Genomic DNA, 10,549 nt, shown 5'->3' on the forward strand with positions numbered 1-10,549 from the left:
GACAATCTACTTCTGGTCGACCTACTAGTCACAATGTTTCTGTTATGCTTTATGGCGTAAATTGTTAATACACATTTCACTGCCTCTTTATTCACAAAAATCAACCCTTTCGCAAAATTCATGTCTGCATTCCAAGAAGAACCAAATGCTTGCTGAGCAACTTCAGGATCAACCATATTTTCCCAAGTATTTTCATAAAATGATAAGGCAGGAGGTTCATAAATGGGGGTCGCATTTGTAACATGCTGAACTCTAACAGTAGCATCCGCATCATCTTCATCACATTCAGTCATATCATTAACATGAGGAATGAGAGTAATTTCATGGTCATCAACACCCCTGTCAAAGTTGTCTCTCTTAATCCTCTCTTCGTACTCATCTCTATCGTCAAGATCTTCCCCAATACATTCTTCGTCTTCATCTTCAACTACTGGAACTGTAGAGGATTCGCCTCGATGTGTACAAAATTGATCTTCATATCTATTTCCAAGTTCGCTCTCAATTGTTGTTGGCGTCTCTTGAAAAGAGGGTGTATAACCTCCCAATGTGGTGCATCGATCATCTAGGACTGCAAATTGTAGAGATGTAGTTGTTTGTACAATTTCCTCTACACCGACTTCCGCACGCGACTGCAAATTGACGTATAACTCAAAATCTGCTACCTTTTCCCATTTTTCCATCTTACTAAACATGAATTTCACATGTTTTTCCTCTGTTATCGCCATATATCTGTAATTAATGCATTGATTGAGAACTTCATGTGGAGAACGAAAAGTAATATGTATGTCATGCAAAGCAGGGTTCACTTGCAACTCTTCCATAATTTTTACTTTCAAATCATTCAGGGTCTTTAGCTTATGGCGTATCATCATATAGTAGCATTAGATACCCGGACCTTGAAACATCAATCCGTCATAAGGGTTGGCATTGCTAAGGGGTCCACCGTAGTATATATTTATATGGATCATTGTCAACCTATAGATCATCAAGTGTAATAGTGTTAGTGACAAATTTATACTGTTCAATCAACATCAATCACAAAATTTTGCGTTTGAAATGCCAACAATACTAATCTCAACCAAATTTGCATACACTCACCTTAGGTCACATACAAAAATAGTCATTATCAATTTCATATTATTTTAAAATTCTAAATCATTCTAGGGGCATGACTTTCAAAACCCATTCAAATAAGTTCTCATGAACAAAAATATTATATACCAACCAGCTATCCATTGAAATCTCTGTTACAAATCTTAAATAAATATATCTTGAAATAATTTATGGTAACAAGACTACAAATATCTCAGGTATCAAACTCATAATCCATTTCATATCCATGATAAAGACCTAAAATTACTAAATATTCCTAACAATTGATCACAATGTTTAGCACTAAATGTTCCCATCATATCCACAAGGGCCTCACAATATCCATTATATATATTTTTTCTTAAGTAGATTCATGATCTTATATAAATGTGTCCAAATATTTAGACATTAGTTTGGCGGTAAGTAATCAAGTTCATCATTCAATTGAGCACTAATTTCAAAACTCAAATAGCTTCACTTGTCATGATTAAATGCAAACTATCAAAATAAAAGGACTGAACAAAACCAATTTGAAGATATGACTAATTTTTTGGACATAACATGAGTCATACTATGAACGTGATTACACTTTTTATAATTAATCATAATATTTTTTTCAAAAAAAAAAAAAGCAAATAATAGCAAATAATCACAATATACTAACAAATAAATAATCACAATATACTAACAAATAAATTAATCACTAACAAATACATTAATCACAATACACTAACAAATAAACTAATCACAATATCTAACAAATAAATTAATCACTATACTAACAAATAAATTAATCACTACAACAAATATACTAACAAATAAACTAATCACCCTCTCAAAAAAAAAAAAAAAAAACAAAAAAAAAAAAAAAAAAAACTAATCTAGTAACTAACAAATAAATTAATCACTACACAAATATAACTAAACAATTAACTAATCACCCTCAAAAAAATAAACTAATCACAATATACTACCAATAAATTAATTCACTACAACTAAATAGATCTTAAATCAAATGTTTACACTAAAAAAAAAAAAAAAAAACATAACTTTTCCTAATATGTTGTCAATTTTTCTTAAATAAAAAAACTAGCAAATAATCATAATTGTATACCTGAGATGTTGTGAACTTGTGTGAGATGAGTGTAAGTGAGTTTACTGAGCAAGTGGAGTGAAGTTTACTTAGAAAGTGGAGTGAAGAACTGAGAGGTGTATGAGTTCAGAGTGTAGTGAGACGGTCAAAGAGGGAAAATAGGCCCCAGCTGGGACCCACGGCAACACGTGGAGTGTTAGGGACCATTTATAGAAATCGAGTCCAGCAGGCTCGATTTCCAGCTCAGACACGTGAACGTCAGAGGAGATGGGACATAGAAATCGAGTTCAATGAACTCAGTTTCTATGCTTGGAAACTGAGTTCATTGAACTCAATTTCCTACTTTGTCCAGCTCAACTTTCTGGGTAAATCGAGTCCACTAGACTCGAATTGTTAAATATGAAATAAGTTTGAAATGTTACCTAACTTATAATATAGTATAGGTTTTATAGTTATTTTTTAAATAAGTCCTCTGGCTCAATAAGTAAAGAAATGAAAAACCCAATTCTCAGAATTTGTTTCTATGATTATAGTGATGTTTTTCAAGAAGCCATAATAGGTAAGCTTTACAGGTCGGAATAGAAGACTCTTATAAACAGAACATTACGGTTATAGACCTAAAATTCAAGCTTTACTTTCTCTCTGGTGCTTTGGGCTTTGATGTGAAAATGAAATTTCTGAAACAGAGAGAGAACCAACCAATAGGTGCAATGCAAGTCTGGACTTTTTTCACATTGAGACAGAGCCTTTAATCGTAGAAATTACATAACATAGATCATAATTACGCTAGCTGTAGAAGTAGAATAGTCGCCTCGGCTCTCAACTCTTTTCACCTTTTAATTCTAAATGATTGGAAAAGTTTATTTTTGTTTTTTGTTTTTTTTTGTTTTTTTTTTTTTTTTTTATATTTTAATTTTTAACTAATTTTAGCTACTAGATTCTGAACGAAAAAGGAAAAGAAAAATCATTTTAGTTAGAGTAGTATTTTAATTTTTAATTCTTTTATTATTATTTTTTTTTCTTTGAGAAAGAGGTAAGCTCTTATAAATTAAGAAAAATCAGTTTGGAATACCCTTTCCAAATCAAAGAGTAGTTCTTCTACCCAAACATCTAAACCCGTAGATGAAATTGCTCATCTGTTGAGGGCGTGGGCTAACTTATTCCCACCTTGACGCACATGACTAAACCTACAAAACTGAAACTGACAAGCTTGACGACGTGCCTCCTCTACCACATTTCTATACAACGTGTTGCAACTGACCGAAGAGTTCAAAGCTGAAACCACCCGGAGACAATCTCCCTCCATCATCACCTTAGAGAGACTCAGTTCTTGTGCAAAAAGAAGTGCTCGATGAGTTGCCATGGCTTCTGCCATCTCCACAGAAAATGGAAGAGGAATCCTCTAAGATAATGCCGCAATGATCTCACCTTCTTTATCTCGAATCGCCACTCCAATGCCTGCACAACCAATATTCTCAAATAAGGCATCATCAAAATTCACCTTAAAAAGTCCTTCTAGAGGCTGAGACCATCGAACCTGAGCACCAGAACCTCTCGGCAACGCAACAATACTACACAGATTAAGGAATTCTCGAACCAACATGACAGCCCTCTCACCCACTTCATGCAACGGCCAAGTGGATTGATGCTCCCTCAATCTGTTTCGCCTCTGCCACAAACACCATGAAATAGTTGAAAACAGAGCTACCTGAAATTCTGAAGCAGTATCCAAGACTTCCTCCAATAATTCAAAAAAACTCCTATACTGTTTCTTATAAAATCGGACAAAATGAATGTGGGATTTCCACACAGCACGGGCATGCTCACACAACCACAAACAATGAATTAGAGATTCCGAATGCTCATCACATATTGGACAAGAAGCTTCCACAGGTACGTGATGATATCGAAGATTTTGCTTGGTAGGTAAAGAATCACGAGTAGCTCTCCAGATGAAGTGTCGAATCTGATTCGGAGTTTTGATCTTCCAAATCCCCTTCCAAACCTTGCTCTACCCATCCTTTGAAGATGACCCTGGATTAACACTCCTTGCATTAGATTCCAACAAAAGATAAGCGCTCCTCACACTATAATCCCCAGTAGGAGTGAAAGGCCAGATCAACAAATCAGCTACGGACTCATCACTCTCTGGGATTCTTCAGATCAAGTCCGCCTCCCAAGGTAGAAAAAGCCGTTGCGTTAGTTTGGAGTAGTATTTTAAATCTCTAAATTACTACTGTATCTTAAAGTAGATTATGTTAATCACTTAAATATTTACTCAAATAAAATGTAATATTTTTTATAAATATTTTAATGAGAATAAATAAATAAATGATTGATTATTAATATTTTCACATGAAATATATATATATATATATATATATATATGCGTGTGGATTTTAGGCTTTTAGCCACAATTCATTCGATTTTTTTATTACTTTTAGTTAATTGTGACTCTTAAGGACGTGAATTAAAATGATTGGAAAATTTCAAGGCATTAATTAAACTTTTTAAAATTTTAAGATTTTTTTTTTTTTTTTAAAGTTTAAAACAAGAAAATGTATTTGTTAAAGAGAGTGTGGTTTTGTATATTGTAGTTTTGTATATAGCTAGTTGAACTACATGTAGTATAGAGTAGCAGTACATGATATGGCATGTCGTTTATGCAGTAGTTATAGATTAGTTAGTTACTCTGTTTTTAGTTTTGCCACTTGTCCTTATGGTATTGGTTAGATAAGTATTTTGTTATTCTGTTACTCTTTCCCACCATTCATTTCTGCTCTCACTATATAAAGGGCAGAGTTTTATATTTATGATATGATAAATCATTCACAAATATCTCTTTTCCTACTCTCTCTCTCTCTTCCTTTTTTGTGTGATTCTCAATCCACCATTGTAGGACCTTGAGTTTGTGTGTGATTTCAACATGGTATCAGAGCCAAACTAATTCAGAGAGTCTTCAATCTGGTATTCTTTGAGCTTCTTAGTTCAATTTCATTCTATTTTCTTAGTGCTTTCTCTCAAATCAAGAAGAAATTTTCTCATATGTATTTCTCTTTATTCCTATACTAAGCTTTTCTTCTAAATCTTGATTTCTTTCTGCACACAATAGCAAATTGAAATCTTGATTTCTTTTTGCATACAATAGCAAATTGAAATTCTTGATTTAGGGTTTTCAATTGCTTGATTGTGGATTCTATGATTGCTTTCTTATTCATCAAGATCTTGTATTGATTCTTGGATTTGATTGATCAACAAGTTTCTAAGTTGATTCTTTGTGATCAAGTGTCTTGATTTGTTGAAAATCAATTCTTGTTGTTCTTCTGTTGATTTATGGTTTAGGATTGTGAATCTTGATCTCAATTGTATCTATTCTTGCTACCCAACTGCATTAAGTATGGCTGATAGTGCTTTTAGTGCATTTGTCCCAATTGTCCAACCATGGAAAAATGCCTCTAGATAACCCTGGCATGTCTCTTGTTGTTCAGCATCTCATTGAGGAGAATTATAATACTTGGAGTAGAGCAATTCTCATTTCTTTAGATGTCAAAACCAAGACAGGCTTTATTGATGGTTCTATACCAAAGCCTCAATCAATTGATCATCCATGCTATGCAACTTGGTGCAAATGTAACAGTACAATTTTGACTTGGTTGTTCAATTCTATCTCTAAAGATTAGCAACCTAGTGTAGTGTATTTCAAGAAAGCAAGGGAGGTCTGGCTTGACCTGCAGTATAGGTACTCACAAGGCAATGTTCCTCGAATTTTTGAGTTAAAGAAGGAAGTCAGTTCTTTGACTCAAGAAAATTTGACCATCAATGCCTATAACACCAAGTTTAAGGGACTCTAGAATGAGTTTTCAAACTACAGAACCTGTACTTGTGGTCATCAAGTGGAGGATTGTACCATGTCCTTCTTGATAGGGCTGAATGATACTTATGTAACAGTAAGAGGACATATTCTACTTATGGATCCTATTCCTTCATTGAGTAAGGTCTTCTCTCTTTTACTTTAAGATGAGAAGCAAAGGAAGGTTGGTGCTGGAAAGAGAGTTGAGATTGACATAGCATCAGCATTGGCAGCCAAGAGTAGTAATGCTTATGCTAAGAATTCCACCAAGTCTAAGTCTAAGTCTAAGAGGCCTCAATGCACTCATTATGGTGCCATGGGCCATGTGGTTGAAAAGTACTATAAACTACATGATTACCCTCTTGGTTATAAATTCAAAAACAAAGGTCAATCAGCTTGTTCTTCGTTATCCTTTGCTAGCAATGTTGTTGCTATTGAGGATAGTTCAAGTGAAGTTGTCAATCTCACTTGTGCAGAATATCAACAATTGATTGGTCTGTTGAACTCTCAATCCCATTTTGGTACTCAAGCTCCACCGAAAGTGGCTGCAGATACTCACCAAGTTGCCAATATCTTCACTCAGCCTTCACTTGGTCTTCAAGGTTATTAGTTGTCAGGTATATGGTCTTCCCCATCTTTAGAATATTCTATCTTCTCTTCAACTGTCAACACCTCACATGTTAGCTCAACTGATTGGATTCTTGATAGTGGAGCCACTGGCCACATGGTCCACTCACTTCATTTCTTGAAGTCCATTACTTCTTCACTTGAGAAATCTATTAGATTACCTAATGGAAACTTGGCTAAAGTTACTCACATAAGAACTGTACAAGTGTCTACCACCTTAATTTTGGAGAATGTGCTTTGTATCCCCACTTTCTCTTTTAATTTTGTTTCTATAAGCAAACTAACCCAAATTCTTCCTAATGTTGTATTTTTCTTTCCTGTTATTGTTGTATTTTGGAAGATGATTGGATTGGGTAAAAAGCAAGGAGGCCTTTATACACTGTAGGGTTCTTCTCAAGTTGCTTTGCCAAAGTCTGTCTCTAAGGTTTTATCCAAGTTTTCCTCTTATTTTCCTGCAAAAAGTGTCAATTCTTGTAATTCTACTTCTACAGTTAATACTTTTAGTCTATGGCATTGCAGATTAGGCCATCATTCTTCACAAAGATTAGCTTTGTTGAAAAACATTGTACATGAAATCAAATCTTGCAATGTTAATAAAGCTTTTGACTGCACTATTTGTCCTTTAGCCAAGCAAAACTAGTTACCTATTCATCAGTCTGTCAGTGTTTCTTCATCTTGTTTTGATTTAGTTCATGTTGATATTAGGGGACCCTACTCTACTCTTTCTTTAAATGGTTCTAAATATTTTCTTACTTCGGTGGATGATTGTTGCAGATGCACTTGGGTTTTCTTTTAATGAAACAAAAATCTAACGCATCCTTTTTGATTTGGTCTTTTTTTTTAATATGGTTCTTACTCAGTTTAAAACTCCTATAAAAGTTTTCAAAACTGATAATGGGCTTGAATTTGCTATTACTTTTTTCTATGTGTGAGAGTGCCTTTTTTTGTGACACTTAAGCCCAAGGATCCTGGGCCTAAATAAGTTGTGGTTTGGTGGATCGGGCTTTGACTCACCGCAGCTAACAGGCTGTTTAAGAATCAAGTAATGCACAGGGCACACTTCCTACAATACACATAAAATGACAAGCAAAGATATTCATATTGAAAGACACATCAAAACAGCAAAGTAAATTGCAGAGAACAGGATCAACAAAAGAGCACAAAACAATGTTATAAGGATCCTTAAATCAGTGAGACATATTTCATTAAGATTTTCTTTGTTATGGTTACAGTATGCTTACTAAGACGTGATACAAGGTTCAAGCAAGCTCAAAAATTACAGTCTTGAATGGCTATTTCAAACTTCAAGACTTGCAAAGTTTAATTCTTTTTGAATCCGAGTATGTGCAATAGTGGCTTTCACAGGATATCGGGAAACAATGTTATAAAATTTCCCTCCGTTTTCTCTTCTTTTTACAAAACTTTATTGATAGTTTTTCCTCTTAAAAATCTCCTCCTTTTCTTCGTAACCTCCCCCTCCTTTTATAGTGAAATTCTGGAATCCCAGGGGAACCGTTGGTTCCCCTGTTTCGTCTTATGGTTAACAGAGCCTATACCGTGCCCATCACTCAACAAGTTCTATTCCCTGTTTTTTCATTCTTTCCCTCTTTTTAGCTTTGATTCCTTTGAAAGTCCATGGCTGGTTACCTACTTCGGGATGTACTGAGGTATGCCCTTCTCGATCTCACCGTTTAGCAGTTCTCCCTTTTTGCCTTTTTTCCCATCCGGACAGAATCCCATTCTGCCGATTTGAAAGTCGTTTGTTGCCATTCCCCTTTTCGTACTTCTCCATTCTGGTTCCCCGAGATGCTTCCCACTTGCACCATGAGAGGTCGCTAGTTATTTCCTCTCTTTTTTGCTGAGTCTTTTGGTGCTTGTGGCTTCTACTTTGTTTCTTATTTTCTTTTCTTGTCCTTTTCTTTCGAACTGTCTTAATCTTCCTTTGACTGTGCTTATGCACCTGGAAGGAGTCGCACCTCTTGGTGGTTGTTGAGGATCCTTGCTATTTTTCTTTAATCTCTTGCCGTGGGTTTCTTTTCCTTCTTGATGCTTCTTCTTTTGGGTTTCAAGCCTCTTAGGCCTGCCATTTCTTTTTCTTTCGTGGTCCCCTTGCACCTGCTTCCTTGGGCTTGGCTTATTTTCTTTTGGGCTTGGCTTACTTCTTTGGGCTTGGGCACTGTGATCTTTTTTAGACCCCAACACTATGCTTCTAAAGGAATCATCCATCAATTGTCTTGTGTTGAAACTTCACAGCAAAATGCTGTGGTTGAAAGAATGCATCAGCATCTTCTTAAGTGTTGCTAGAGCATTAAGGTTTCAAGCAAATTTACCTTTGAAATTCTGGGGGGATTGTGTTTTAACTGCCACATATCTCATCAATAGGCTTCCTAGTCCTCTCTTACATGATTTTACTCCTTATGAGAAACTCCTGGGTCATCCTCCTTCTTATGGTCATCTTAAGTCTTTTGGTTGCTTGTGTTATGCTTCCACCTTGAGTAGAAACAAAATCAAATTTGATCTTAGAGCTAAGGCCTGCATTTTCCTTGGTTATCCTTTTGGTACAAAGGGTTATAAGTTGTATGATTTGGCCACTAAATCTAGTTTTTCTATCTAGAGATGTTATCTTTAAAGAATCTATTTTCCCTTTCAAGGATTGGCTATCCAAATCTACACCTATATCTCTTCCTATTTCTCATTCCATGTTCCCATGTTAACCTTTAGTCCCAGATGTTGTAGAATTTTCTGTTCCTTCTGTTTCTACAGAATTTTCACCTCCTCTCACTTCAGTCAACATTACTGTTCCTCTTGATGAGTTTCCAAATCTTGTCCACACTGATCTAGTTACCTTTGATCTTGATCCTGATCCTGATCCCATTTCTTCTTCCACACCTGTGGTTCCAATAGTTAGAAGGTCTACCAAACCTCATTAACCAGCTACATACCTTCATGATTATCACTACAATCTTGCTTCTACTTATGGTGGGCCTTTTTGTGTTTTTTAGGCTGGACTATTTCTTACCGCGCTGTGGCCCAATAGTTCTGGGGCAGGAGAGTTAGGACTGGCTCGATTGAAACTCACCTCAAGCCAGCTTATGTGCAAGCTAGGATCCCTTCACCAAGATATTAATCACTCACTTATGGTAGAAGACACTGTTAGAAAAAATGTTATGGCAAGGGAGCACATAATATGATAAAGATATGTCTACTGCCAACAAAAGATAACACTTAAAACCATTTTCTTAGCAATGAAACACGACTATGTGAATATAATAGAAGTATGGTTAATGCTTAATTAATCACTATAAAAGAAGGGAAAGGGGATTAGTCTGCCGTACTTAGTTCCTTAGCAAATTAAGTCTAAGAAGGAAACCAGTCTCCAATGTGAGCAATCTCACAGGAAAATCCTGCCATAAAAATTGCTTACTTTGAAAGAATGGACCTAAATGGCTTAATTCCAAATGTTCTAACTTGCTAGAGAGTAGGCTATTGAGAGGGAGAGAAGGGAATAGCCTATTGGTGCATGTCTTATCACTCTCTTGTTTTCTCACTTTTCTTTTAAACACTCTCTGTTTTTCTGTCGTTTTCTTTCTTGCTGTTTTTCTCCCTCGTTTCTTTTTACTTCCTACCCTTCCGTCCTTGTTTTATTGCCCCTTACTGTGCATAGCTAAGGCCATTTTATACTTCTTGCTGTGATGAGTTTTACTGTTTTACCCCTCAACTACTTTTGGCCTAGTGTGGGTGTCCTTTCGGGCCACGCACTGGCTTGCCGACTGCTCAGCCAACACCATTACCCTGCACTAGCCGCGCCCCGTTTTATTCCCAAACAAAGGAGTTTTTGTTTTATTTTCTTGCCTTCCATGGCATTCCCATTCGGATAAGAATTGGGT

This window comes from Quercus lobata, chromosome 4, assembly GCF_001633185.2.
Source record: "Quercus lobata isolate SW786 chromosome 4, ValleyOak3.0 Primary Assembly, whole genome shotgun sequence".
NCBI lineage: Eukaryota > Viridiplantae > Streptophyta > Magnoliopsida > Fagales > Fagaceae > Quercus > Quercus lobata.